This window comes from Chlorocebus sabaeus, chromosome 16 (assembly GCF_047675955.1).
Source record: "Chlorocebus sabaeus isolate Y175 chromosome 16, mChlSab1.0.hap1, whole genome shotgun sequence".
NCBI classification, from domain to species: Eukaryota; Metazoa; Chordata; class Mammalia; order Primates; family Cercopithecidae; genus Chlorocebus; species Chlorocebus sabaeus.
The window spans coordinates 37,130,644-37,156,850 of record NC_132919.1 but is presented as its reverse complement, the minus strand read 5'-3'; the positions used below and the strand labels follow the sequence as shown (position 1 = coordinate 37,156,850).

General features: G+C 37.6%; 1 protein-coding gene and 1 non-coding gene across 6 annotated transcripts in view; one reads left to right on the top strand and one right to left on the bottom strand.

Annotated features, from left to right (window-relative positions):
• The window catches only part of BCAS3 (BCAS3 microtubule associated cell migration factor), a 710,433-nt gene that overhangs the window by 413,093 nt on the left and 271,133 nt on the right, over positions 1 to 26,207 (bottom strand). The gene's annotated exons all lie outside the window — the stretch shown is intronic.
• Positions 21,374 to 21,477, top strand: LOC119622231 (small nucleolar RNA U13). The gene has a single exon (XR_005238901.1). It is a non-coding gene; the product is annotated as a small nucleolar RNA U13 (small nucleolar RNA).

Genomic DNA, 26,207 nt, shown 5'->3' with positions numbered 1-26,207 from the left:
CAAGCACAGACAGCCAAAGCAAAAATAGACAAATGGGATCACATCAAGTTAAAAAAGATTTTGAACAGCAAAGGAAACAATCAACAAAGTGATAACCCACAGATTAGGAGAAAATATTTGTAAACTGTCCATCTGACAAGAGATTAATAACTAGAAAATACAAGAGCTGAAACAACTCAAAAGAAAAAACATCTAACAATCCTATTTTAAAATGGGCACAAGATATGAATAGATTTTCTCAAAAGACATACAAATGGCAAACAAGTATACGAGAAGGTGCTCAACATCAATAATCATTACAGAAATGAAAATCAAAACTACAATGAGATATCATCTCCCTCAAGTTTTAAAAAAGGGCTTTTATCCAAAAAACAGGTAATAGCAAATGATGGCAAGGATGTGGAGAAAAGGGAACCCTCATACACTATTGGTGGGAATGTAAATTAATACAACCCATATGGAGAACAATTTGGAGGTTCCTGAAAAAACTACAACTAGAGCTACTGTATGATCCAGCAATCCCCCTGCTAGGTATATACCCCAAAGAAAGGAAATCAGTATATCAAAGAGATATCTGCACTCTCATGTTTATTGCAGCATTATTCACAATAGCCAAGATGTGGAAGCAACCCAAGGACCCATCAACAGATGAACGGATAAAGAAAACGTGGTATATATACACAATAGAGTACTATTTGCCATAAAAAGAATAATATCCTGTCACTTGCAACAACATGGACAGAACTGGAGGTTATTATGTTAAGTGAAATAAGCCACTTGCAGAAAGACAAACTTTGCATGTTCTCACTTATTTGTGGGATTTAAAACTTAAAACAATGAACTCGGCCAGGCACGGTGGCTCATGCCTGTAATCCCAACACTTTGGGAGGCCGAGGCAGGCAGATCACTTGAGGTCAGGAGTTTAAGACCAGCCTGGTCAACATGGTGAAACCTCGTTTCTACTAAAAATACAAAAATTAGCCTGGTATGGTGGCGTGCGCCTGTAATTCCAGCTACTCCGGAGACTGAGGTGGGAGAAACTCTTGAACCCAGGAGGTGGAGGTTGCAGTAAGCTGAGATCGCGCCATTGCACTCCAGGCTAGGTAACAGAGCGAAACTCCCTCTCAATCAATCAATCAATAAAACAAAATAATGAACTCATGGAGATAGAGAGTAGAAGGATGTTTACAGAGGCTGGAAAGGGTAGTGGAGGGAGGAGGGGGGAGAGGGGATGGCTAATGGGTACAAAACATAGAAAAAAATGGATAATATCTGGTATTTGATAGTACAACAGGGTGACTGGAGTCAATAATTTAATTTTACATTTTTAAATAAATAGAATGAATAAGACCTACTATTTGATAGCACAATAGGGTGACTACAGTCAATAATAACTTAATCATATATTTTAAAATAACTTAAAGAATATAATTGGGGCCAGGTGTTGTAGCTCACACCTATAATCCCAGAACTTTGGGAGGCCAAGATCAGGAGTTTGAGACCAGCCTGGCCAATGTGGTGAAACCCCGTCTCTACTAAAAATACAAAAAATTAGCCAGGCATGGTGGCGCACGCCTGTACTTCCAGCTACTGGGGAGGCTGAGGCAGGAGAATCACTTGAACTCTGGAGGCGGAGGTTGCAGTGAACTGAGATTATGCCACTACATCCCCGCCTGGGTGGCAAGAGTGAAACTCTGTCTCAAAAAGAAATATATATATATATATATATATATATGTATGTATATATATATAATTGTTTATAACTCAAAGGATAAATGCTTGAGGGGATGAGTACCCCATTCTTCACTATGCACTTATTCGACTTTGTATGCCTGTATTACAACAAAACATTTCTTTTTTTTTTTTTTTTTTTTTGAGATGGAGTCTCACTCTGTCACCCAGGCTAGAGTGCAGTGGTGCAGTCTCGGCTCACTGCAACTTCTGTCTCCTGGGTTCAAGTGATTCTCCTGCCTCAGCCTCCCAAATAGCTGGGATTACAGGCATGGACCACCACGCCCATCTAATTTTTGTATTCTTAGTAGAGAAGGGGTTTCACCATGTTGCCCAGGCTGGTCTCGAACTCCTGACCTCAGGTAATCCGCCCACTCTGGACTCCCAAAATGCTGGGATTACAGGCGTGAGTCACAGCACCTGGATAAAACAAAACATTTCATGTACTCTATAAATATATACACCTACCTACTATGTATTCACAAAAAATTTTTTAAATAATTAAAAAATATTTTTAAAATAACTAAAAGAGTATAATTGGATTGTTTGTAACACAGAGGACACATGCTTGAGGTGATGGATACCCCAATTACCCTGATGTGATTACCATGTACTATATGCCTGTATCAAAATATCTCAAGTACCCCATAAATATACATATCTACTATGTACCCACAAAAATTAAAAATTAAAAAATAGCTGTATATATACCTATCTATGTGTATGAGGTATATTCGCTTCATTGTAATAACATGAATTAGGTAAAAGTCCCCAAGTGGTCAGAGAAGCACTTTTCAATGTACTAGATCTTCAAATAAGACTACATATTTCAGAAATGCACCATGAACGAAAGCTATAGGTAGCCATTAAAGCACAAGTTTCTAATAGAGCCTGGAATCTTATAAATAAAAAAGAAATTTTAGTCTTATGTATCAAGACAAGATACTTCATTGCTAGAAAGCTGCTAGATAAACATTATCAATAAATGAACAAACTCAAAATTCAACCACATGCCTACTAAACTCGACTACTGTGACACATCCAAATGACACCTTAATGATATAATTAAAGACTGTCCTGAAAGCTGAGAAATTTAACTGCCAATAATTCCAGTATTTCGGATAAATAGTTGTTCCAGAAGTGTTTAACCTCTGTAGCTTGCTTACGATTATGTTCAGCTTAACTGACTTTTCTGAATAGATCAGGGATCCTATCAAAAGAAAGAATGAAAGTAGTAGAAAAGCAAGAGAAAGGAAAAAGCAGGACAAAGTAGGTGTAAACAGAAGAAGCAAGAGAAGAGAAATACAGTACCCGAATAAATTAATATAATATGAAATGCATTTTCATATCACAGAGTCAACTATATAAAGAAAGGTATCTTTAGATTTATCATTGAGCAATTTATGTTCCAGCCACAGTGAACTGAACTACGTTATCTAACATCGTTTTCCAAAACACTTATAATCAAGACCACTTCCTGGTCTACCAATAAAAAGGAGTTTCTTTCTTTCATTTTAAGAATACTCAGGATATAGAGGTGGTGTTAACAATCAGTATCAAGGCAGGAAGACAGAATTCCATCTAATGCTTTTTTAGAAAACTGCTATTAGAGAAGTGATTCTGCTCTATGACCTTGAAGACATATCAGCATATATAAATGAGCAGAGAAGGACTGCTAAAGATACTAGCTGTCAAAATAAGTAGGGAAAGTGTAATCCTTTCAATAACATTACAGAGGATAACAAGTTGCCTATCCACGAAATGTAAAATAATATAACTGTTGCTATTAGTTAACTAGCTGGATGGTTTTTCAGACATTATTAAAAATGGAAAAATCCTGTAAAAATGGAAAACTAGTAATAAGATGATGACATTATCTGCGTGATTTTTGGACCTCAATTACGGAACGTTATTTCTAATTAACATTTTCTCGTTATAAAAAGAAGAGCTAGATAGGAGTCGAGTCACATTACTGATTGAATTCTATAGCACTAAATATCATGAATATCATGACAAATAATATTTACCATGTACAGATTAGGCAACTGTGATAACAAATATTAAACAAGTCCAGGTACCACTCACTATCCAAACCTCTGCTCTGAAATTTAGGACACAAACATATTTATATGATTATTTCTTTAAGACACTCACTAGTCAGTATTTTGAACTCAGGTACTAAGCAGCTGTGAAGAGCAAGAGATAAACTATTTGTACTCCTGGTTGGCCACATTTCAAAATCCTATAAAACCAACACAGAAAATGTTTGTGGACATGAGAGAAGTGGAGGTTTCTTTTAGAACTGGGGTCAGTAAACTTTTTCTGTAAAGGACCAGATAATAAATTTTAGGCCTTGAAGACAAGAAAGCAAAATCAAGAGTACTATGTAGTTGTTTATAACAAGAGAAAAACCAAATTTTGACAAAAATTTTGGTTGATGCAATTCAAAATATAATATTTCAATATAGTTTTTTTGTAATATAGATCTACAATGAGAAGAATGGCATTCTTTTTATTGGAATAATCTTTTGCTCAGTTGAAATTCAAAGTTAGTGTTATTAGATTCTCCACAGTACAGAGAGGAAAAACTAAAGAAAGTCTTCCCTTAAGAAAAATCCATACAAGACATGAGTTAAGAACATGAGACCAATGAAATTAAGGTACTTTATTTTTAAGGTACTTAAAAACATTTAATAGCAAGCCAGGTGCAGTGGTGCACTTGTAGCCCCAGCTACTCAGGCTAAGGTAGAAGGATCGCTTAAGCCCAGGAGTTATGTGGCTGCAGTGAGCTATGATTGTGCCACTGCACTCTAGCTTGGGCAATAGAGTGAGACCCCAATTTGTAAAATAAATTAATTAATTTTAAAAAATACGGATTATCTGCTTGAAGAAAAATGACATTCAATAGCAAGCAGACATTTTGTTTGTTTTCAAGGTAGAATATAGCTATATATAATAAAATAATAAAACATGAACACAGAAAATCACTTTAGTGTTTAAAAAAAAAATCACACACACACAAATCCCACAACTATTTTTCATTATCTTGGAACACATCCTTCTTTCAGGCAACTATTAATGCAAAAATACAGTATATCTATCCATTTATATATATCACATAACTACATATACACGTTTGTGCATACACATACAATTTCTTTTCAGATTAGATTTAAAATACCAATTTGAAATGAAAAATAATCTACAAAGTTTGATATTATAGAAGATTACGAAAACACATGGAAACAGTACTATAAATATAAAGCCATATATATTTTAAGCTTTACCTAGAGGCAATATATCATAGTAAATATATTTACCACTTACAAGCTATATGGCCATATGAAAGTTAATTACCAGCTCTGTGCCTTGAGATTCTTCATTTGCAAAATAGGAATAATTATGCCAGTTTCATAGGGTTGTTGGGTATGAGTTATTACATACAGCACTTAGAAGAGTGTCTAGCACTTAATAAGCACTATACAAAGATGTTTGCTATTATTATTGTCATCATAAAAATATATTCCAACTCTGTACAAATGTCTGCTTTCATTGCTATCAACATACTACTATCACTCTTGTGGCCAGGCATAGTGGCTCACACCTGTAATCCCAGCACTTTGGAAAGCCAAGGCAGGCAGATCACTTGAGGTAAGGGGTTCCAGACCAGCCTAGCCAACATGGTGAAACCCTGTCTCTACTAAAAATACAAAAATTAGCTGGGTGTGGTGGCCAGCGCCTGTAATCCCAGCTACTCGGGAGGCTGAGGCAGGAGAATTGATTGAACCTGAGAGGCAGAGGCTGCAGTGAGCTGAGATCATGCCACTGCATTCCAGCCTGGGTGACAGACCGAGACTCCATCTCAAGAAAAAACAAAACAAACAAACAAAAAAACACTTAAAACACTATCATCTACCAGGTTACTGTATTAGTCTCTTACTTGGACTCTTAATCGAGATCACCTATAAGCAACCCAAGTCAAAGTAAACAAATCATACCTCTTCAACATTAAAAACTTTTTGTGTACAAAGAATACATTGGCTGGGCATGGTAGCTCATGCCTATAATCCCAGCGCCTTGGGAGGTGGAAGTGGGAGGACTGCTGGAGGCCAGGAGTTCAAGGCTAGCCTGTGCAACATAGCAAGGACCTGTCTCTACAAAAAATAAAAACAAATTAGCCTGGCATGGTGGCACATGCCTGTAGTTCCAGCTACTCAAGAGGCTGGGGTGGGAGAATCACTTCAGCCCAGGAGCTTGAAGCTTCAGTGGGCCATACTGGCGTCACTGCATGCCAGCAGTGTGAAAACCCGTCTCAAAAGAACAACAACAACAAAAATCAGGTACGGTTGCTCCTGTCTATAATCCCAACATTTTGGGAGGCTGAGGTGGGCAGATCACTTGACCCCACAAGTTCAAGACTAGACTGGGCAACATGGTAAAACCCCACCTCTACAAAAAAAATAGAAAAATTAGCTGGGCATAGTGGTGTGCGCCTGTCGTCCCAGCTACCTGTAGTCCCAGCTACTCAGGAAGTTGAGGTGGGAGTATTGCTTGAGTCCAGGGAGGTCAAGACTGGTGTGGGCTGTGATCACACCACTATATTTTACCCTGGGCAACAGAGTGAGACCCTGTTTAAAAAAAAAAAAAAAAAAAAAAAAAAAAAAAAAGAATACCATTAAGAAAGTAAAAAATGCCATAAAATGAATGGGAGAAAGTATCTGCAAATAATACTTCCGATAAAGATCTAGTATCTAGAATACATAAATAACTTAATTCAACAGCATAAAGACAACCCAATTAAAAGTAAGCAAAAGACTGGGAAAAATATTTCTCCAAAGAAGATAAATAAATGGCCAATAGCATATGAAAAGACTCTCAACATTATTAGTCATTAAGGAAATGCAAATAAAAACCACAACGAGATACCACTTCATACCCAAAAGAATGGCTAAAATAAAAAAGATGAAAACAAGTTTTGGTGAGGATGTGTAGAAACTGAAACCCTCAAATTTCCATAGGGGAAATATAAATGGTGTAGCCACTTGGAAAGTGCTTCCGCCAAGTGCAATGGCTCACGCCTGTAATCCCAGTACTTTGGCAGCCTGAAGTGGAAAGCACCTGAAGCCAGAGAGATAAGCCTGGGCAATACAGTGGAATTTTGTGTCTACAAAAAGAAAAAAGAAAAATAGCCAGGTGTGGTGGCATGTGCTTGTAGTCCCAATCACTTGGGAGGCTGAGACAGGAGGATCGCTGGTGCCCAGGAATTCGAGGCTGCAGTGAGCTATGATTGAGCTACTGCACTCCAGCCTGTGCAACAGAGGACTCCATCTCTAAAAAATAAAAGCTTAAAAAAAATTGTTTCCAAAACTTTAACATAAAGTTACCATATGACCCAGCATTTTCACTCCTAGATATCTAAGAGAACTAAAAACATATGTTCATACAAAAACCTATAAACAGGCTGGGCGAGGTGGCTCATGCCTGTAATTCCAGCACTTTGGGAGGCCAAGTCCAGCGGATCATGAGGTCAGGAGATCGAGACCATCCTGGCTAACACAGTGAAACCCCATATCTACTAAAAATACAAAAAATTAGCTGGGCATGGTGGCAGGCGCCTGTAGTCCCAGTTACTTGGGAGGTTGAGGCAGGAGAATGGCGTGAACCTGGGAGGTGGAGCTTGCAGTGAGCCGAGATTGCGCCACTGCACTCCAGCCTGGGTGACAGAGCAAGACTCTGTCTCAAAAAAAAGAAAAAAAAAAAAAACTATATACAAATGTTCACAGCTGGATTCCTAAGCCCAAACATGCAAATAACTTAAATGTCTATCAATTGATAAATGAATAAACAAAATGTGATATATCCATATAATGAAATAGTATTCATTCATGAATAGGAATGAACTTTCTGATGCATATTTAAAAATGGATGAACTTTGAAGCATTATGCAAAGTGAAAGAAACCAGACATAAAAGTCCACATATTGTATGATTCCATTTTATATGAAATGTATGAAATAAGCAAATCCATAGACACAGAAAATAGATCAGTAATTGCAAAGGATCAGGGAGAATTGGATGGAGAGTGACTTGATAGATACTAGGTTCGTTTTGGGGTGATGAAAAATGTTCTCGAATTGAATGATAGTGATCAACGTATAACTCTGTGAATATACTAAAAAGACATTGTACGTTATAAAATGGTGAACTTTATGTATGTGAATTATACCTCAATAAATCTGTCATAAAAAAATGAAAGGAACACTAACTAACTAGTTTGCTGAAAGTGAAGTTCTATAGCCTCTTTTTATAGTTTGTGGTTTCACTTAATAGCCCCCTTAGTTCTTAGAGATGCCATTGCTGTCCTATGCTCAAAGGAAGATAAGCAGCTGCTGAGAAGCCTAAACTAGCATTTTTATCTGTGCCTATCTTGGCTCATTTCACATCTGGGGTTGGGTTAAACCAGTGGCTTGAATATAATATGGGTAAAAGGTATAACCAGATGTTCTTGTTAAGTTTCCTTCCATTCAGCATAAAAGTGTGCCATGAGAAGAAAAACTCAAGCAAACAGCACCTAACTTAATCTGGGAATCCTCATTAGGGCACTCATTATTACCAGTTTGGAGTTTTTAAGTATACAAATATCAGTTCTTAACTAATGAGATACAAATACAGTATTACAGTGTTTAATTAAATGTTTTGCAAATTTATGTTAGGTTATGTAATTTACCATTCATTAAATGTTTCCTGTATTATTTAGCATAATATCTCACATTTATTTCTCATTATAATGATATAAAATCTGGCTAATCAGAAACCAATTAGGCCTCTAAAAAGCTAATATATTTGCTCTTTAAAATGTACTATAGTCATAGTCCAGTAATTCTGATTTATATAAATACTTTGAGTAATGTAAGTTATTCATTTTTAAATATTTCATTGATTTGAGAATTCAAAACTGTAGTATTTGGGGCAACCAATATCTAATGCAGTAGATATACACACATGGAACATAAAATTTCTCAAGGGGGTTTTTCAATTATGTTCAACATTTTATCAAAACTTAAAAAAATTAATTCAAAAAATGGGTTGAGGTCAAAGCACATATGAAACAAGAGGACTGGGTACTAGAACTAAATGTTACTACATTTCAGCATCTAAGATGTAGAAATCAGCATTTTATAAAGCTGTGAATTCACCACCAAAAACTCAACAACAACCTCAATTTATAAGAGTGATAACATTTTGGGATTATTTAACAAACTAAAATCTAAAGCAGAGATTGTTATACTTTAGTGTGATAAGAAACACTTAGATTATCTGTACAAAATGCAGATCCTGTGGTCCCACCTTCGGAATTATGATTCAGTAGGTATTTGGGTAGGAGGGGGGATGACCAAGAAATATGCATTTTCAGAATACTTAAATAATAACTCTGGTATTGATCAGCAATACCAGGCTAGAAAATAAAGTGACCAACAATAGCATTCCCTCCAACCCCATATCAAACCTTGGAAATTATAGAAAAAATACTTTTAGGCTGGGTGCAGTAGCTCACGCCTGTAATCCTAGCACTATGGGAGGCCAAGGCAGGCGGATCGGATCACTTGAGGTCAGGAGTTCGAGACCAGCCTGGTCAACATGGTGAAACCCTGACCCTACTAGAAACACAAAAATTAGCCAGGCATGGTGGCATGCACCCGTAATCCCAGCCACTCGGGAGGCTGAGGCAAGAGAATCGCTTGAACCCAGGAGGTGGAGGTTGCAGGGAGCTGAAATTACACCACTGCCTTCCAGCCTGGGGGAACACAGCAAAACTCCTTCTAAAAAAAAAAATACATATATATATATATAAATATATACACGCGCACGCGCACACACACACACACACACACACACACACTTTTTTTAATAATGAGGGAATAGCAATGGTTGTCTAGGGCAGCAGCAGGGCAGAGAGCACTGACCAAAAAGGGCAGGAGGAAAGTTGTTTCTGAGACAAGAAAAATATTCTATATCTTAATTGTGGTGATGATTATACAGATTTAACTGCTGAGAGGCAAACCCAACATCCATCTCCAACATTCACTCCTTCACTGGATGCCACCACAGACACTTAATATGTGATTACCTAGCCTCTTTTATAACAAGTGGTGACACAGTTATGATCACGCAAAGGCAGGTGGCTATTGCAGGATTCTAAAACAGTATCCGCTTTCCTGATAAAGGAGATTAACATGACCGATGCTGCCCCTTCTCCCCATCTTATTGCCTTGAAGTCTGAAATGATGCCCAGGGAAGTGATATTTATAACGGAATCACGAGGGAAAGAGCAAAAAATGTCACAAAGACATCATTGAGCCACGACCAGCAGCAAACTTTTTATAATGTGATAAAAATAAACTCTGGTTTTAAAAAACCATTGTTAAATGTGGTTTTCTTTCTATGTTCAAAAGTATGCCTAATGATTCAAATAACAACGCCTTTTCTAACCCTACTAGAAAAGAAAGAAAACCCAAGAGCAGAGAGTGCTTGGATAAAAAGTCTCAAGACCAAGAGTACTAAACTTTCAGTTGCCTACGAAAATGGCATTCAAATCATAAAAATACCTGCATATAGCAACAACCACCTTGCCAAAATCCAAGCCATTTGATGAGGTTATGTTTAATGAAAACACATAAAAATATAAAAAATGGAATTAAAATACAAGTTCTAGAGACATTCCCAGCCATGTACTTCAACATTTTGTATCCGTCGGAACTGATAAAAACACTTGCACTTCCAGGCTGGGCACAGTGGCTCATGCCTGGAATCTCAGCGCTTTAGGAGGCCAAAGCGGGAGGATCTCTTGAGGCCAGGGATTCAAGACCAGCCTGGGCAACACAGCAACACCCTCTCTAAAAAACTTTTATAAAAATTTTCTGGGCATGGTGGTATGCACCTGTATGTAGTCCCAGCTACTCGGGAGGCTGAGGTGGAGGATCGCTTGAGCCCAGGAGTTCAAGGCTGCAGTGAGCAATGATGGCACCACTACAGTAGAACAATCTGGATCACATTCTAGCCTGTGTGACAGAGCAAGCAACACTCTGTCTCAAAAAAAAAAAAAAAAAAAGGAAAAAAAAAAAGGCCAAGTGAGATAAAAGCCCAACATCCTAGCGGTCCCACCTTATCCAAAGGGCAGCTTCCCCTGCCATGCACACAGGGGATACATTACCAAAGGGCAATTGTCACTGGAGCAACTGGCATGTGCACATTAAACACACTAGTCCATGCTTTTCATTGGGGAAAGATGCACTGGAATGGGATGCAAAATGGTGGGACCCTTTAGTCCGATTCAATGTACTATCATTGTGACTTATGTTGATGAATATATAACTGGTATTAACGGCTTACATGACTGTACTTAAATGCTTGTGCCAGAGGATACCATCGAACATGTACACTGAGGTGATAGTGGGACAACTGCACCACAGACCACCTACTAGACTTCCAGTTCCTTCCCATATTATACACCAGAAACAACATAGGATTCCAAGAGTAAAATGTTTAGGTAAAGACTTAATGGCTGCTGAAGTAGTCAGAGGTGTTATCTCAGTACAACATCGCCACCTGCCTGATGCAGCCACCAAGTACACTCCCTTTTTGAGAAGGCAGCTATTAACCAGCTACAAAGTTCTAACTGTAATTGACAACTGACCCACGGAGGCCTCCTGACTTTCTAGACCCATTGCGGATGGGTCAACTCAAACTTGAAAATGAACAAGGTGGGAAGAGCCCAACCAACAGGGACCGCTATTCAAATAGAAATGGTATATTCCAGAGTACAGCCAGCCTGGTTGAGCAGAACCTTGGGTATTACAGCCACTTTATCTTTTACTCCACTGTCTGAAGCATGCCACTGGCTCAAGAGGCACTGGACTCATAGAGCTTCCTTTAAATACCTGGGCCTGATTCACTGATGGCTCAGCTAAGATGAAATCTGATGATGCCCACTGGGCCTTGACAGCTGGATAACCCCAAAAACGCTGGAAGACTGATTGAAATAAGGAGCAAACAGCATGGCAGAATAATGCAAAGCCATCACTCCAGCTTTAATTCAAGGGTAGGCAAAAACTATGACGGTGGGCCAACCATGCCCATTCATTTATGTACTGTCTATGGATGCTTTTGTAGACAGCAGGAGAGCTGAGTATAGAGACCGCAAGGAATGCAGAGTCAAAGATACTTATTATCTGGTCCTTTAAAGAAAAAGTTTGCTGACTCCTAATTCTGAAAATCCTCTAGAAGTTTTATTTTTACTGACTTTTCTTCAGTTGGCAATGGCCTGGCCAGTGGTCTCATCTGCCAGAAGGAAGACTAAACACTCGCAGATTACAGATGCACCTCTTTGGGGACATGAGTTCTGCAAACAAATCATGGCTGCTAATTGAACAATCTGGATCACTCATGGCCAAGGTAAGGTTCTATTCACTGATGGAAACGACTGGAATCAAGCTGCTTATCAAGCCTACGGTACCCTGCACTGCACTGTGATTGCCATCCAAACCCATCAATAATAAATGTTTTGCCTCTGGCTTAAGTACCATCTATTATCCACTGTTTCATATCCATTCAAACTATGCATGACGTCATAACTGAAAATAATATGTATTCTGCAGTTGTTGCATTTGGTTATCTATGTAGCTAACAGTGTTATTCTAATAATTTATGTCTCTTTTCTCTATTCTATCAAACATCAATAAAGTGGTATTAAAATCAACAATGCTGATTGTAGAATTATTCATCCTATTAATTCTGATTTTATTTAATGTATTTTAAAACTCAGTTTTGGATGTATATATTTATTTTCTTTTTTATCACCCAGCCCAAAATGTCAAGGTGCATTTAAATTATGTGCATTTAAAACTGAGTTTAGGTGCATACACTTAAATGTTCCCGATAATTTGACTTTTGAACAGTACAAAATATCTCTGGTAATAGGCTTTGTCTTAAATTCTATTTTACTTGATACTAATATAGTTGAATTTCCAGTATTCTTATGTTTCTTATTTGCATGATGTATCTTTTAACATACATTTACTATCATATTAATGTCTCTATATTCAACATTATCTTATAGGCAATTTCTTCCTTTATATTGGAGCACATTAATATTTAATTTCTATATCGTTGAATTTTGATATACCACTTAATATTTGTTTTCTGTTTATCCCTCTTTTTCTTGTGCTTCTGCATTTCCTTTCCTGTCTTTTGCATTAACTGAACAATTTTTAGTATGCCATTTTTGTTGAAGTACTGATCTTTTATGTATAGCAACGTTGAATCTTGCAATAGTACAGCTCTATATACCTGCCTCCACCCTAGCATCCTCTATCTTTGTGCTATAGTTGTCATATGCATTACATGTATATACAATACAATACCGCCACACTAATTCAATCATACCCATATATTAGACACAAATTTTTAAAAGGGAAAAATTATCCTTTCTATTCAACAATAAATGACCACATTTTTCATTATTTCTTAAATATGTTACTTTGCTTCCAGTATTATGTGCCATTAGCATAATTTCTAGTGTGGATGTCCTGGCTTTACTGCTCCTTCATCCTTGAGAGATATTGTTATTTGATGGAAAACTTCAGGTGGCCAATATTTTATTCTTGGAGTCCTTCAGACATGTTATTCCACTGTCTTCTGACTTCCATGGTTTCCAATGAGAAGTCAACAGTGTGTTAAAATGTACTTTCTCTGTGTGCAATGCATTACTTTCATCTGCCTACTTTCAAGATTTCCTCCTTACTTTGGTTTTCAGAAAAATGACTATGATGTCCTTTGACATGGTTTTTGTTGTATTTAATCTGATGTGTTGTTTGCTTATCTTTTTGAAGTTGTAAATGTATGTCTTTTGACAAAAGTGGAAAGTTTTCCACTTTTAGACTTTTTTTTGCCTCCCTTACTCTCCTCACCTTCTGCAATAACTACAGATATGATGCCTCTGATATTGTACCACATGTTGCTAAGGCTTTACTTATTTTCTATTTTTTCACTCATTCAGTTTGGAAATTTCTAGTGCTCTATCTTCAAATTCATTTACTCAATCAAATTCTGCTGTTAACACACCCATTTCATTTTTATTTTTCATATTGTATTTTTAAGTTATAGACTTTTCACTAGGTTATTTCCTGTATTTTCTCTTTCTCTGCTGACATTTCCTACCCTTTTATTTAAAAGAAGCATATTTTCCTTCATATCACTGAGCATAGTAATAATAGATGCTTTAAAATAATTTCTACTAGAAGATGGAGACTTCCAGTTCCAAAATGGTGGTATAGAAGCTACCTGGATTCACTACCCCTGCAGAAAACCAAAAACAAATATATAGTATCCAGATTTTAATAGCAACACTCAGAACTCAAATATGAGGATGAGACAATCTTGAGGCCACAGAGAAGAGAAAAAAAACCTCAGAGTGAATGGTGAGAGATTCAGACTTCCAGATCTGTGATGCCCCTCCCCTGATTCTGCCTGGCATCAAGAGCACAGAAAATCTCCCCCCAACTCATGGTCACTATACTGGAAAAAGTGAGATTGAGGTGGTAAACCAGGTTCCCCACCATCTTGGATGCTCTGGCAGGAAAACTGTCCTTGCCTTAACTGGGAAGTACCGTGGCTGCCTGATGGGAGAAACAACCCTGAGGACAGGCAAAGACAAAGTGGGGAGGCTAGACTACCATCCCTAGCCCTGGAAACTCTGTTCCGTTACTTGGCCAAAGGAGACACCAAATTAGAGTGACTGTTCAGCAGCACCATGCAGTAGGAGATACATTACAAAGGTCCCTGGGCACAAACTCCCAGCCAGACTTGACACACTATGGGGATAACCACTTTGGGATGCTCCCAAAACAGAATAGGCAGCATTGCAATAATTTAGCAGAGCCAAGGTGAACCTGGGCTTTAGGTACCACCTACATCCCAAAAAAAGGGCAACAACTTAGCTGTAAAGATTCACTAACAGGCCAGACATGCTGCCTCATGCTTGTAATTCCAGTGCCTTGAAAGGCCAAGGCAGGTGAGAGGATCACTTGAGGCCAGGAGTTTGTGACAGGCCAGGGCAACACAATGAGAGTCTGTCTCTTAAAAAAAAAAAAAAAAAAAAAAAAAAAAAAAAAAAAAAAAAAAAATTCTTTTTAAAGTAGCCAGGTAGGGTGTCATGTGCCTGTAGTCCTAGCTACTCAGGAGGCTGAGGTTAGAGGATTGCTCCAGCTGGAGTTCAAGATTACAGTGAGCAATGACTGCACCACTGTACTCCAGCCTGGGCAACAAAATGTGCCCTGACTCTAAAAGGATTATAAAAAAATGCACTAAGCAAAATGTACCCAATAAAAACAAAATAAGGTAGACAGATAAAACTGAAATAAAGTATCAATGCAAAGATACAGACATACACATGAAAAAAACAACAGCAAGTAGGGAATTATGACCTCCCCAATGGACAAAGCAAAACTCCAGTGACAGACCCTAATGAGAGAGTGATCTGTGAGCCCTCTGACCAAGAATTCAAAATATCAGTTTAAGGAAACTGAGTGATCTCCAAAGAAAACACAGAAAATCAATTCAGAAATTTATCAGAGAAATTTAACAAAGAGATTGGGAAAAAAATGTGGAAATTTTGGAACTGAGAAACATACTTGCTAAACTGAAGAAGTCATTAGAGACTCTCAACAGTGGAATGGACCAAGTGAAGGAAAGAATCAGTGACCTAAAATACTGGCTATTTGAACATACAATCGGTCGGGGCAGTGTGGGGAGAACAAAAAGGAATGAATACCACCAACAGGATGCAGACAATTACCTCAAAGGACCAAATCTAAGAATTATTGGTGTTCAAGAGGGAGGTAAGAGTAAAGGGTAGAAAATGCAGCCAAAGAAATAATAATGGAAAACTTTCCAAAACTTAAGAACGATATAAATATCCAGTTATGGGAAGGACTGAGAACAACAAACAGTCAACACACAAAAAAATACTCTAACACATATAATAATAAAACACTCAAAGGTCAAGGACAAAGAGAAGATCCTAAAAGCAGCATGGGTAAAGAAGCAAATACTGTATCTCCAATTTGTCTGGCAACAGACTTCCCAATGTAAATCATATAAGCCAGGAGGGAGCATAACAACATTTTCAAAGTGCTCAAGGAGAAAACACTGCCATTCAAGAACACTGTATTCAGCAAAATTATATTGAAATATGAAGGGAAAATAAAATATTTCTGAGACAAACAAAAGCAGATAATTCGCCATCACTAGACCCACCTAACAAGAAATGCTAACAAGAATAATTCAATCTGAACCAATAAAACTCTGATGTGCAAAAGAAAGCTCTTCAAGGTATAAAACTCACTGGTAAAAAGTACGTGGTGAAACACAAACTACCCTATAACTGAAATGGTGGTGTGCAATCTGCTCATAACTCTAGTATGAAACCCAAAAGACAAATCTATCAAAAAAAATCGCTATTAGCAACCTGTTAAGACATAGATGATACAAAAAATATAAACTGATACAACCAAAGTCAAGATGCTGGGGGTACCAGGCATGGTATCTCACACCTGTAATCCCAGCACTTTTGGAGGGCAGATCATTTGAGGTCAGGAGATCAAGACCAGCGTGGCCAACGTGGTAAAACCCTGTCTCTAGGCATGGTGGCACATGTCTGTAATCCCAGCTGCTCAGGAGGCTGAGGCAGGAGAATCATTTGAACCCAGGAGATGGAGGTTGCAATGAGCCGAGATCGTGCCACTGGGTAACAGAGTAAGACTTTGTCTCAAAAACAAAACAAAACAAAAAAAAGATGCTGGGTGATTGAGTAAAAGTATAAATTATTTTTACACGTTCTTTTGCCTGCCTTTGTTTCTACTCTTCTCTTTGTGATCTAAGATAAGTTGTAGTCTCTTTAAAATAACTTTTTATATCTATTATAAGATGTTTCTGTAAGCCTCCTGGTAACCACAACACAAAAACTTGTAACACAAAATCCTGTAACAGACTCACTAAAAAGAAATAGCAACAAATTAACAGCATACTACCAGAGAAAATAACTTATCCACAAAGGAAGGCACTAAGAAAGAAACAACCAGAAAACAAGCAAAAGAATGGCAGTAGTAACTTCTTACTTATCAATAATAACACTGAATGTAAATGGTCCCAATTATCCAACTAAAAGTCACAGACTAGGCTGAATGGAAAAAGAAACAAGACCAAATTTTATGTTGCCTTCAAGAAATCCACTTCACCCATAAAGACACACATAGACTGAAAGTGAAGGGGTGAGAAAAGATACTGCACGTATCTGGAAACCAAAACAGAGCAGGAATAGCTATACTTATATGAGAAAACAGACAATCTAAGATTATAAAAAGAGCAGAGAAGGGCACTATACAATGATAAAGGGGCCAATTAAGCAAGCATATGTAACAATTATAAATATTCAATCAATACTGGATATCTCAAGTCTATAAAGAAAATATTAATAGAACTAAAACAGAGATAGACTGTAATACAATTAAAGAAGGAGACCCTATTCCAGTAATGCACAGATCATTCAAACATAAAATCAACAATGCAACAGCAGAGTTAAACTACACACTAGATCCAACAAGCCTTACTGATGTTTAGAGAACATTTTATCCAACTGCTGCAGCATACAGTTTCTTTACCAGCACATGGGACATTCTCTAGAAGAGACCATATCTGAGGTCATAAAACAAATTTGAACAAAACTTTTAAAATAAAAATCATATCAAATATCTTTTCTGGCCACAATGGACTAAAACTAGAACTTAACAAGAAGAACTGGGGAAAATATATAAACACATAGAAATTAAAAAACATGCTCCTGAGTGACCAATGGGTCAATGAAGAAATAAAGAAATTTTAAAATGTCTTGAAACAAATGAAAATGGAAAAAATGGAAATGCAATATACAGGCCAGGCGTGGTGGCTCATGCCTGTAATCCCAGCACTTTGGGAGGCTGAGGGGGCAGATCACTTGTGGTCAGAAGTTCGAGACCAGCCTGGCCAACATGGTGAAATTCCGTCTCTACTAAAAATACAAAAATTAGCCAGGAGTGGTGGCGGGTACCTGCACTCCCAGTTACTCTGGAGGCTGAGGCAGGAGAATCACTTGAACTCAGGAGATAGAGCCTGCAGTGACTCAAGATTGTGCCATTGCACTCCAGTCTGGGCAAGAGAGCGAGACTCGATTTCAAAAAAAAAAAGGATGAGTTTGTGTCCTTTGTAGGGACATGGATGCAGCTGGAAACCATCATTCTTAGCAAACTATCACAAGAACAGAAAACCAAACACCGCATGTTCTCACTCATAGGCGGGAACTGAACAATGAGATCACTTGGACTCGGGAAGGGGAACATCACACACCGGGGCCTATCATGGGGAGGGGGGAGGGGGGAGGGATTGCATTGGGAGTTATACCTGATGTAAATGACGAGTTGATGGGTGCAGCACACCAACATGGCACAAGTATACATATTTAGCAAACCTGCACGTTGTGCACATGTACCCTACAACTTAAAGTTTAATAATAATAAATAAATTTTAAAAAAAAATCCAATATACCAAAACCTATGGAATACAGCAAAAGCAGTACTAAGAGGCAAGTTTATAGCAATAAATGCCTACATGAGAAAAATGAAAAGCTTCAAATAAACAACCTAACGAATATACCTCAAGGAACTAGAAGCAAGAACAAACCAAAGCCAAAAATAGTAGAAGGACAGAAATAATAAAGATCAGAGCAGAAACGAATGAAATTGAAGCTAAAAAGAAATACAGATCAATAGAACAAAACATTGGTTTCCAAAATGTAAACAAAATCAACAAGTCTTGAGCTAGACTAAGAAAAAAGAGAGAAGACCTAAATAAATAAAATCAGAAACAAAGAAAGGACACATAACAACTGAGACCTCAGAAACACAAAAAAATCATTAGAGACTACTGTGAACAATTATACTCCAACAAATTGGAAAACCTAGACGAAATGGATAAATTTCTGGAAACATACAACCTCCAAGATTGAATCATGAAGAAATAGAAAACCTCAACAAACCAATAAAAAGTAACAAAACTGAAGCTATAATAAAAAGCCTCCATAAAAAGCAAAAAAAGCCCAGGACTTGACAACTTCACTGCCGAATTCTACCAGACATGTAAAGAAGAATTAATACCAATTGTACTTAAACTCTTCAAAAAAATTGAAGAGGAGGACATACTTCCAAACTCATCCTACAAGGCCAGCATTACTTTGATACTAAAATCAGATAAGGAAACAACAACAAGAAAAGAAAACTACAGGCCAATATCCCTGATGAACATAAATGTGAAAATCCTCAACAAAATACTAGTAAACAGAATTCAACAACACACTAAAAAGATCATTTATAATGATCAAATGGGATTCATTCCAGGGATGCGAGGATGGTTCAGCATAAGCAAATGAATAAATATGATATAGCATATTAACAGAATCAAGAACAAAAACCACATATTTCAACAGATACTGAAAAAGTATTTTACAAAATTCAACATCCTTTATGATAGGAAAAAACCCCTCATCAAAATGGGTATAGAAGCAACATACTTCAAAATAATAAAACCATTTATGACAAATCCACAGCTACCATCATACTGAACAGGGAAAAAAATGAAGGTTTTTCCTCTGAAGACTAGAACAAGACAAGGATGCCCACTCTCACTACTATTACTCAGTGTAATACTGCCAGTCCTGGCCAGAGTAATTAGGCAAGAGAAAGAAATAAAGGGCAACCAAATTGGAAAGGAAGAATTCAAATTAGCCTTGTTTGCATACAACATGATCTTAAACCCAGAAAAGGTTACAGAACTCACCAAAAAGTTGTTAGAGCTGATCAGTGAATTCAGTCAAGTTGCAAGTTACAAAATGAACATATAAAAATCATCAGCATTTATATACATCAACAGAGAACAATCTGAAAAATCAAGAAAGCAATCAATCCCATTTGCAACAGCTACAGAAATATAAAACTCCTAGGTCTCAATCTAACTAAAGAAGTGAAAGATCTATAAAAACTATGAAATATGAAAGAAATTGAAGAAGGCACAAAAAATGGAAAGATATTCCATGCTTATGGATCAGAAGAATACTGTTAAAACCACAATACTATCCAAAGTAGTTTACAGATTCAATGCAATCCCTATCAAAATTCCAATGACATTCTTTACAGAAATAGGAAAAAAAACTTAACATTTATATGGAACCACAAAAGACCACAAATAGCCAAAGCAATCCTGAGCCAAAGGAACTGAAGGCATCACACTTCCTGACTTCAAAATTTACTACAAGTCTATAATAATCAAAACAGTATGGTGCTGGCATAAAAATAGATACATAGACCAATGGAACGGTCTAGAGAAACTAAACATAAATCCATACATTTACAGCCAATTCATCTTTGACAAAGATGCCAAGAACATAAAAAGGTGAAAGAACAGTCTTTTCAATAAGTGGTACTGTAATAACTGGATAGTTATGCAGAATAATGAAACTAGACCTCTCTCACCACAACAAAAGTCAAACAAAAATGGATTAAAAACATAAATCTAAGACCTCAAACTATGAAACTACTAAAAGAAAATTTTGGGGAAACAGTCCAGGACATTGGTCTGGGCAAAGCCTTTTTGTGTAAAACCTCAAAACATAGACAACCAAAGCAAAATAGACAAATGAGATTACCTGAAGCAAACAAGCTTCTACACAGCAAAAGAAATAATCAACAAAGTGAAGAAACAACCCACAAAATGGGAGGAAATATTTGCAAACTATTCATCTGACAAAGAATTTGTAACTACAATATATAAAGAGCTCAAGTAACTCAACAGCAAAAAACCCCAAATAATCTGATTTTACAATGGGCAAAATCCAACCCAATTAGAAACAAAAGAAAAAATAAGAAAATTTAAAATAGGCAAAGGTCTGAACACATATTTCTCAAAAGAAGACATACAAATGGCCAATAGGTATATGAAAAAAAAAATGCTCAACATCACTAGTCATCAGAGAAACACAAATCAAAACCACAATGAGGTATCATCTCACCCTAGTAAAAACGGCTTGTGTCAAAAGGACAATCAATAAAAGATGCTGGTGAGAATGCGGAGAAAAGAGACCCTTGCACACTGCTGGTGGAAACGTAAATTAGTGCAGCCACTTATGGAGCACAGTATGGAGGTTCCTCAGAAAACTAAAAATAGAATTACCATATGATCCAGCAATTCTACTACCATGTATATAGCCAAAAGAAAGAAAATCAATGCATCTAAGGGATATCTGTACTTCCATGTTTGCTGCAGCACTGTTCACAACAGCCAAAATATGGAATCACTCTAAGTGTTCATCAACAGATGAAAGAATAAAGCATATATGGTATATACAGCAATGAAATATTCAGCTATTAAAAAAAGAATGAAATCCTGTCATTTGCAGCAACATAGCTGAAACTGGAGGCCACTATGTTAAGAGAAATAAGCCAGGTACAGTGAAATGTTGCATGATCTCACTCCTAGGTGGGAACTACAAAAGTGGATCTTTGATCCTTTTGCAGTTCATAAGCATGATGATTGGGTTTTCACACTGCTGTGTGAGATGTGCCTCCCTTAAGTCTCGTTACAACGTCAGCACATTACCCATCTGATGTGGAAAAAAAAAAACAGTGGGTCTCATGAAGATAGAAAGTAGAATGGCCCAGCACTTTGGGAGGCCAAGACGGGTGGATCACGAGGTCAGGAGATCGAGACCATCCTGGCTAACATGGTGAAACCCCGTCTCTACTAAAAAATACAAAAAATTAGCCGGGCGCGGTGGTGGGCGCCTGTAGTCCCAGCTACTTGGGAGGCTGAGGCAGGAGAATGGCGTAAACCTGGGAGGCGGAGCTTGCAGTGAGCTGAGATCCGGCCACTGCACTCCAGCCTGGGCAACAGAGCGAGACTCCGTCTCAAAAAAAAAAAAAAAAAAGTAGAATGGCAGTTATCAGAGGCCAGGAAGTGTGGGGCAGGTGGCAATGAAGGGAAAGAAAATGAATATAAATGTATTTATTACCACTGAACTGTACACTTAAAAATGGTAAAGATGGTAAATTTTATATGTATATTTTAATCTCAATTTTTTGAAGTATAAAAAAGGAGAAAATTGATATGGAATATATAGAAACTTTCTATACTATCTTCCCAACTTTTCTGTAACCCTAAAATGATTCCAAAATTGAAAATTTATTTTATAAATAAAATCATTTTTATAATTTACTACATCTGGGTAATCTTGGGGTTCATTCTGCTGATGTGACTATTGTGATCCTAGAGATTGAAGCAGCAGCCTGAGAGTTTCCTCCTGGACATTCCTTCTGTGCAGCCCTACTGATTTCAGAGTAGCCTAGCCAGCCCCCAGAATCATGTATGCCGATGTAATCATGTAAACCTCTTTAATGCCCTACTGATTCTGTTTCTCTGGTCGAATCTTAACTGACACAGAGGTTTAATTCAATTCCTATCATTCCATCATGGCTAAATGGTGGAAATGATTTCAAATGATTTCAAATTTTATGATATGAAGTTTTTCAAAATTTCTCCCTGACCTCAAATATCTCCCTTACTGCCATTCAGAGTGCTTCTAATTTTACCATTAAATAATACTTCCTTTGGATCTTCTGGTATTTGAATATCCTACCAAGGAGAAAGAGATGCTACTATGAGGAGTTTCATGGTTAGGAAAATGTGCTCTGAAAGCCAAGAGTATAGCTTGGCAACATTCTGCTGAAGACATTAGGCGTGCGTTTCATGGATCCACTCAATCAGCAGAAGCCAGGAATAGACAGGGAAATCCAAGAAAGATCTGTGGAGTGTTCCCTTGTCTGATGGCATGGATCCCCATGACATACACAAGAGATACACAAGGTTTTTGAGAATGTAGTATCTGCAGAAACACTGCCATCTTGGACTGAAAGGCACAAAGGCATGATTTAAAAGAGGAGGAGGAGGAGGAGGAGGAGGAGGAGGAAGAAGAAGGAAGAGGAGGAGAAGGAGGAGAAGGAGAAGGAGAGGAAGAGGAAGAAAGAAGAAGAGGAAGAAAGGAAGAAGAAGGAGGAGGAGGAGGGGGAGGAAGGGGAGGAGGGGGAGGAGGAGGAGGAGGAGGAGGGGGAGGAGGAGAAGGCGGCGGCAGTGGCTGCTGCACTTACAAAACTCTACAAGCAGGAAACAGGCTGATAGAGCTACCAAAGTGCAAACCTGTGCTACCCAATAAAATGTATGAATGACTCCAAGGGCAGAGATGTGCGCTTAGAAGGCCTAAGCTGTGTGTACAAAGGCATGAATGGGCAGAGCCACAGGCCCAGAAAATGAAGCCACAGTCCAGGAGGGCAGCGCCTCAAGCCAGATGGGAAACTCTGGCCTTGAAACACAATGGAATTTGTCCTGCTAGATTTTAAACATGTTTGAAACCAGTGACTCCTTCATTCTTTTCCACTTCTCCCTTTTGAAATGTCTATCCTATGCACATCCTACATAGTTTCATAGCTCCACAGAGGCACAGGAATTTTGCCCCAGGATGAATTCCAGAGTCTCAACCATACCAGAGTCAGATGACTGAGATGATAAGATTGGACCTTTGAGCTGATAATAATTTAGACTTAGAGTTGATGCTGTAATGGGTTGTGACTTTGGGGGATGTTGGTAGGGAAAAGAGGTAATACTTAGCATATGGCATGAACATGAATACTGGGGGGCAGAGGATGGCATACAGAGAAGTGAATTATAGCCACCAAAAGACATGTCCACATCCCTCAAAAGATCAAAGAGTTACTCTTTGGCAAAGTAAATCATTAGGTTATAGATCCTAAAAGAAGGGGCTTATCCTGGGTTATCCAGGTTGGTACTTAAAACAATCACATGTATGTTTACAAGAAATACAGAAGAGGAGCAGACTCAGAAATGAGGAGGATGTAATACAATCAGAGAGACAGAGACTGAGTGATGTGGCTATAACTCAAAGAATGCTAAAGGCCACCAGAGGCTAGAAAAGGCAAAGAACAAATTTTTCCTCAGAATTTCCAAAGGAAGTGCAGCCTTGCTTACATTTTGATTTTATATTTTTGCCCTCCAAAACTGTAAGAGAATAAAATTTTGATATTTTAGGCTCCCAAGTTCATGGCAATTTGTTATGGTAGCCACAGGAAAAAAACCATTGAGTAATTCTGGACATTATCCTGAACAACGTGAATTTTATAATATGAACAATCTGCCCAGGACTGAAATTGCTGGGTTCTATGGTAAGTACATATTAATATTTTAAGTAAATGCAAAATTATTTCCCAGAGAAGTTGTACCAACAGCAATGTATGAAATATGAGAAATTTAATTCCTCTATTCACTGACTGAAGGGAGTTAGTTCTTTAAAGATATCGTGGACATAAGACATACAACTTGTGTCTTTTCATTCTCTTAATGGTTTTGTTCAAAGAGCAGATGTGTTTCATTTTGATGAAATCTACTTTATCAATTTTTCTTTAATGGACTTTGGAATAGAAAATTTTGCAAGGCAAAAACAAAAAAACTTTTTTTGTTTGAGACGGGGTTTGCTCTGTTTCCCAGGCTGGAGTGTAGTGGTGTGATCATGACTCACTGCAACCTTGACCTCCCAGGCTCAAGCAATCCTCCCACCTCAGCCTCCCAAGGAGCTGGGACTACAGACATGCACCACCAGGCCTGGCTAATTATTTTTTGCTTTTGTAGAGACAGAGTCTCCCTGTGTTTCCCAGTCTGGTCTTGAACTCCTGGACTCAATCGATCCTCCCACCTTAGCCTCCCAAAGTACTGGAATTACAACTGTGTCCAACCTTGGTGTCACATTTTGAATGTCTGTCCCTAACCCAAGTCACAAAGGTTCTTTCGGTGCTCTTATAACTTTATAGTTGTAGGTTCTACATTTAAGTCTATGATCTAATTTGAGTTAATTTGTTGAAAAGACTAACCTTTCTCCACTTCACATCTTTGCACCTTTGTCAAAAATAAGTTGTCTCCACATGTGTGGGAATGGTCACAAGATCCCTACTGATTATTGTAGTTTTAGTAAGTCTTGATACAGGTAGTAACATTCCTCCAACTTTTTCTTTTTCAAAATTATTTTGCTCATAAGTGCTATTCATTTTCGTGTGAATTTATCTTGTTAATGTCTACCAAAAGAAAACCCTGCTGGGATACTGATGCAGATTACGTCGAGTCTATGGATAAATCTGGAGAGAACTGACATTTAAATGATGGTAAGTATTCTAGCACAAGAAAATGGTTTAATTCTCCATTTATTTAGGTCTTTACTCTCAGCAATATTTTCTACTTTTCAGAGTACAAGTCTTGCTTATTGAATGTCAGTAGTACACACTTTTGGATTTTTTTAAATGATCAATTCATTGTTGTTAGTATATAGAAGTGCAACTGATTTTTGTATATTGATCTAATATCCTGTAACCTTGTTAAAATCATTTATTAGTTCTTTTTTAAAAAATAAAATAAAATCCTTTAGTTTTTCAACATAGACAATCATGTCACTTTTGAATAAAAGATAGTTTTACTCTTGCCTTTCTGATCTGATGGTAGTTCTTTCTTTGTTCTCATATCTCCTCTACAGATCTCCAGGATTCTCTCTCTCTGCAGCTCCCAAGTCTCTGGTGCACTATATTGAGAATCTATGATCTTGGCCTCCCGGGACTCTTAGCAATATCTCATCAATTCAGGGAAACTACCAGGCTCCATTAGGGTTCCCCCTTCCTGCACCATGACTGGAAACTCTTTCAAAGCAATAAATTGGGGCAACCATAGGCATCCTCTCGTGTGTTCTTCATCTCTCAGGGATCACCATCTTTCAATGACTGATGTACAGTAACTAGAAAACCACTGTTCGTTGTTTAGTGGTTTCAGGTAGGAGGGTTAATCCAGTTCTTAACTCTATATTGGCCAAAAGTAGAGGTCCTAATAATGACTCTTTATTTGGCATTTACTGTGCAAGGTGCTTTGCTAAGCATTTTGCATATAGTATTTCGGATATTCCTGCAATAAACTCTGAAATTGGTATTGCCCCCATTTTACAGAAGAGTAACTTGAAGATTAGAGGAAGTATTTTGCCTGTCCTTAGTTATATAATTACTAATCAGCATCCAAGTATATAGGGGAGCTGGGAAAATAGGAATGAGGAGTGACTGCTAATGGATAAGGGGTTTAAGGATTATAAAAATGTCCTGAAATTAGATACTAGTGATGATATGCAAACTCCAAAAACATAACAAAAACCACTGAATTACACTTCTAAAAATGAATTTTATAGTATATAAATTATATCTCAGGAAAAATGATGTTTTTGGGGAAAAACTGAAGAGTTATATG